The 5,595-nt window shown below is 54.5% G+C and overlaps 1 pseudogene; it reads right to left on the reverse strand.

Moving 5' to 3' along the window:
- Nucleotides 1-315: 315 nt before the first annotated feature.
- On the reverse strand, nucleotides 316-1,880 carry LOC129034179 (fructose-bisphosphate aldolase A-like; annotated as a pseudogene).
- Nucleotides 1,881-5,595: the final 3,715 nt, after the last annotated feature.

A 5,595-nucleotide genomic window follows, 5' to 3' on the forward strand; every position in this document is an offset into this window, starting at 1 on the left:
AGTACCCACCCAATGGTCAAGGCAAAAGGAAAATGTCAACCCCAGCACCTGGAATTCACCCTTTTTATTCTGGGCCCCAGGAACTATTTTTATTTTTATTTTTATTTGTTCTCCCTTAAATAGCTGTTTATTAGCAATGTGCTAGAAAGGGTGATGGAGTTAGCATTAACAGACAACACACACCACTGTCACGAGGGAGGCAAGAGCGCGGGCAAGCCAGCCTGGAGCTCCGAGGAGGAGTCCCCCTCTTCAAGAAAGTGTGGGAGGGGACGGGACCTGGAGTGTTGGGGGGCAGCCTGGGAACACCTCCGCTTACTAGGCGTGGTTAAAGATGAAGAGGGACTCACTGGCAGCAGCCCTGGCCTGACCACTTGGAGTGTACTTTCCTTGACAGGCAAGGCTATTTGCCAGGGCTCACTTGACACACTCCTTCTGCACAGCCTTCAGGTTCTCCTTCTTCCTGCCCCAGGCCTTCAGGGCAGAGGCCTGCAGGGCTCAGCTATAGGAGAAGGTCAGGCCCCAGGGCTTCAGGAGGGGGCACTTGTTAATGGCATTGAGGTTGATGGACACTTCCTCGCTCTGGCATCCAGATAGGAAAGTGATCCCAGGGACAGCGGGGGGCACTGTGCAGTGTAGCACTTAGTTTTTGTGTCTGTGAAATGAGAATGACCCCACCTGCCTCAGTGATGAGTCTGGGTGGGCCCTGTTCTGGCCCAGTTGTGATCCTTCTAGGCCGCTTATTCCCCAGAGTGTAGCGCTTGTGACAGTTGCCATGGCAATCTCCTCGTGAGAAAACTTCTGGATGCAGGCATGGCCTGGGGTGACCATACTGGACTTCAGCAAGGTGCCTTCCAGGTAGATGTCGTGGTCACTCAGAGCCTTGTAGAGCAGCCACACCTTCTCGGTTACATACTGGCAGTACTACAAGTCATGGTCCCCAGTGGGGAGGATCTCAGGCTCCACAATGAGCACAATGCCATTCTGCTGGCAGATGCTGGCATAGTGGGCCAGGACAGACATTGACACACTGGCATTTTCTTTTCTTTTCTTTCTTTCTTTTTTTTTTTTTTTTTTTTTGAGACGGCGTCTCACTCTGTCACCCAGGCTGGAGTGCAGTGGTGCAATCTCAGCTCATGCAACCTCCGCCTCCCAGGTTCAAGCGATTCTCCTGCCTCAGCCTCCCGAGTAGCTGGGACTACAGGTGTGTGCCACCACACCTAGCTCATTTTTGTGTTTTTAGTAGAGATGGGATTTCACCATGTTGTCCAGGCTGGTCTTGAACTCCTGACCTCAGGTCATCCATCTACCTCGGCCTCCCAAAGTGCTGGGATTACAGGCATGAGCCACTGCGCCCAGCTGATGTTGGCATTTTCAATGATGGTGAGGGCTGAGGGGGTGTGTTTCCCAGTCTTCAGCACATGATACCACTTGGCAAAGTGGGCTCCATCCTTCTTGTATGGGGCACAGCACTCAGACAGCCCATCCAGCCCTTGGGTGGTGGTCTCGCCATTTGCCCTTTCCAGGGGTACCACCCCCTTGTCTACCTTGATGCTCACAACATTGCCCTTGGATTTGATAACTTGGGGGAAGGGACGCCCATCATCCTCCTTTTGGTACAGCGTCTCATGGAAGAGGATGACGCCCTTGATGCAGGGGTTCACGCGGTTGTCAGCTGTCAGCTACAGCTGGCGGTAGAAGCACTGGTTCTCCTCGGTATTCTCGGTGCCAATGGACTGCAGCCACTTGGCAATGCTCCCAGTGGACTCATCTGCAGCCGGGATGCCCTTGCCCAGAGCCACGATGTGATGAGTGATGTCAGACAGCTCCTTCTGCTCCGGGGTCAGCAATGGATATTGGTAGGGCATGGTACTGGTGTTAGCAAGTTCTGGCACAGGAGAGGGGTGGTTTGCAGGGTGCGGCGGTGGAGGGTGGCAGGTGGGCGAGTGGACTCAGGGAGAGAACGCAGCACTTGTCACCAGGACCCCTTCTCCCAGGAACTATTTTTAGCAGCACTCCTCCAAGAAGGTGAGGTAGCTCAGTCTTGGCAAACCTGCTGCTTTCTTCTGGGCCTCAGTTTCCACATCTGTCAGCCAAGCAAGAAATCCTGCATCCTTCCAAAGAGACCCCAGGTGGACATAGGACAGCTCCAACCTGTGCTGCTGCTGCTCCTTGGGGTTTCAGTGCCCTTCTATACAGTGGTAGATGGGGGCCAGCCTCACACAGTGGGTAGATGATCTGGAAACAGCTCAGCTCTGCCCCGAACAGTTGGAGGCATGAGCTCCAGTTTACCATGATGGGGCCCAGGAGCCACCATTTGAGATGGAATTTCGGGGTTGGCAGAGCAAAAGGGTTCCGAGGTCTCTGGCGCTGGCCTTGTCCTAACCCTGCCTTTGGAATCCTGTTAGACTGTGGTTGCAAAGCAAGGGGTGAGCTCTGGTTTGTGAGAAGAGAGAGAGGGGCTGGAGTGGAGCAAAGCCAATAAATGCTTCAGGAGGTAGGTCTGTAGTGGGGGAGCTTTGCAGGGAGCAGCAGCCCCCATCCTAGAGAGCAGAAAATGCCCAGAGAGCCCCAGAGGACCCCGAACCCAGCCCTCCAGCCTAGCACCCACAAACTGTGGCGCAGATAAGTTCTGTGTGGCCCATGTAGTTTTTGTTTGTTTGTTTGTTTTGTTTTGTTTTGTTTTTTTTGAGACAGAGTCTTGCTCTGTTGCCCAGGCTGGAGTGCAGTGGCACAATCTTTGCTCACCGCAAGCTCCGCCTCCCGGGTTCACGCCATCCTCCTGCCTCAGCCTCCCAAGTAGCTGGGACTACAGGCGCCCACCACCACGCCCAGCTAATTTTTTGTATTTTTAGTGGAGACGGGGTTTCACCATGTTAGCCAGGAGGGTCTCAATCTCCTGACCTCGTGATCCGCCCACCTCGGCCTCCCAAAGTGCTGGGATTACAGGTGTGAGCCACTGTGCCCGGCATTCTTGTTTTATAATAAAATGTGAATTCATTGTCAACATTTAACCAGCAGGAGATTTCTCATCAAGCCTCAGATGTTCAGCTTCTTTTGAGGAATCGGCAGACCTGGAGCCCCTGGGCTAGCCCAGGCAGGGTGTGCTGTCTCCAATTCTCTATCAGCTCTCCCTTCAGTGTGTCCCCAACCCTGAGGAATGTAATGTCCAAGCAGCGACACCTCCCTGGCCTTGTAGGCATCAGTGTGTGTTCCCAGCCCTAAGCCATTTTACAGCCACGGAGACTAAGACTCAGAGAGGGGAGAGGACTTGCTCGAGGTCACACAGAAAGTGATGTTGGGCTGCAGGGGGACCCAGGTGTCCTAATTTCTATGTCTCCCACACTGCACTCACAGCTTCTGGAGGAGGGTCTGGGGTCAGTGGCTAGGGGAAGGATCAGGCTAGCTATAAGGGGCCCCCTGGAAGGGACTAGCCCAGAGGTGGATTCCTCCATGCTTGTCATCATCCCTCCAAGCCCCTGCATGTGGATCAGGCAGATCAGGGCCCCTTGAAGGTAATGGGGCAGGGGCAGGAACAGGCTGAGCCCTTTCCTATGGCCGGCTGTGCCTGCCCCTGCCTCATCACCTTCAAGGGGCCCTGGTCTGCCTGATCCACATGCAGGGGCTTGGCGGGATGAGGATGTGCAGTGTGGGGAAGCCTCCCTCCCTGTCCTCCTGAGCTGCTGGGAAGACAGATATCAGCAAAGAAGCCGTAGCAGGCTGTGACCAGTGTGGACAAGGGTGCTGGATTAGAGAATGGCGGGATGGGAAGGGGGACCCACCTCAGGGCTGCACCCTGATGTCAAGGAGATGCCACCTAGGACAGAGCAACCAGGCTGAGGGGCCCCCAGTGAAGGCTAGAGGGAACCTGATATGGAGAAGGAGCATGGAGGAAGACAGGGAGGCTGGAGTCAAGAAAGCAGGGGAGATGGGGGGTGTGGCAGAGCCAGGCCGGCAGACAGAATCTCGCCATCATCAACAGTGCAATTATCCACCAATTCAGGGATCTTATTTCTCTCTGGCCCTGTTGGCATTTAAAGGCCTACCCAGCACCCCTTCTGCCTGGACACAAGGGAGCTGGAACAAAGGGGAGGAGGAGTGAGAAGAGAGTAAATGTGGATCGGCTGGGCAGGGCCAGTAAGGAGAAGGCCAGGGAGCATGAGAATCTGCTGAGCAAAGATGGCAGCAGCAGCCGCTGTGTGCAAATGTTTGACCTGGCTCTGTGATTACGTGCACAACCCCAGACCCCCGGCACAGTGCACCCTACAGATGTCAGTCCCATACAAGGAACAGAGGCTCAGAATGGTTAAGTTGCACAAGGTCATACAGCCAGCAAGTGGGGAGCGTGGCTGACCTCCTGGCCCTTCTGGCTTCTGGTCCAGCACTGCACCCTGTGGGGGCGGGGTGAAGACGCTGGGAGGAATGAGGCTGGGGCAGCTTCAAGGATCTCAGGTCTCAGGGGAGGCATTTCTCTATTTCTGGGTGACAGGACCAGTTCGGACAGGCAAATGGGAGCACTTAGCCAAGGAGGCTGGCCAAGGCTCTGGCCAGCCGCCGGCCACCCAATTCAGGAGAGGTTGCCCACTTCCGGGAACTTCTGGGCAACCAGCCACATCCTCAGAAGGCAGGACTCCTTCCAGACCCCACACACTGGTGGACACTGCTCACTCTCTCCCCTGTTCCTGGCCAGCTGCTCTGGGCCCAGTTGCACAGCACCCAGGGCCCACAGCCTGGCAGAGGCCTCCCATCCTCCTCGGCTCTCTCCTTGGAGGTTCCTAGAAGGAGGAAAGCGGGCCCTTCTGGAAAGAGGAAAGGGTTTTCTGTCACCCTAAAACCTATCTCCAATGGTGGGGAACAGCAGCCCCCTCCTCCCTGTCTCCTCTCCCTGCTCCCACAGCCACCCCCTTATTGAATGATCTGTGTTAACAGTAGTAATAATAACAGTCACTACCAAATTGAATTGTGTCTCTACTGTAGTGTGGTACCAGGCACTGTGTGTTTCAACTCTCACAGGCCCCCTGTGAAGCAGCTACCTGCAGCCCCATTCTCAGAGTGTGCAGGCAGTGCGCTGCCTGGGTTCGACTCCCTGCTCCTTCCTCTGTGTGCTCTATGTCCTTAAGCAGTTGGCACAGCCTCTCTGAGCTTCAGTTTCCTCATGCACAGAAAGGGAGTGATATTTTCTGTACTGGCTAAATGCTGTGTGTCAACTTGGCAAGGCTATGGTGCCCATTGTTTGATTAAATACTAGTCTAGGCCAGGTTCGGTGGCTCATGCCTGTAATCCCAGCACTTTGGGAGGCCAAGGCCCTGGCCAACATGGTGAAACCCCATCTCTACTAAAAATACAAAAATTAGCTGGGCATGGTTGTGGGCACCTGTAATCCCAGCTACTCTGGAGGCTGAGGCAGGAGGATCACTTGAACTCGGGAGGCGGAGGTTGCAGTGAGCCGAGATCAAGCCACTGCACTCCAGCCTCGGCGACAGTGAAACTCCATCTCAAAAACAACAACAACAACAAAAACAAAACAAAACAAAACAAACAAACAAAAAGCCTAGTCTAGATGTTGCTGGGAAGGTATTTTGTACATGGAATTAATAT

Source organism: Pongo pygmaeus, chromosome 2 (assembly GCF_028885625.2).
Source record: "Pongo pygmaeus isolate AG05252 chromosome 2, NHGRI_mPonPyg2-v2.0_pri, whole genome shotgun sequence".
Classification (NCBI taxonomy): domain Eukaryota; kingdom Metazoa; phylum Chordata; class Mammalia; order Primates; family Hominidae; genus Pongo; species Pongo pygmaeus.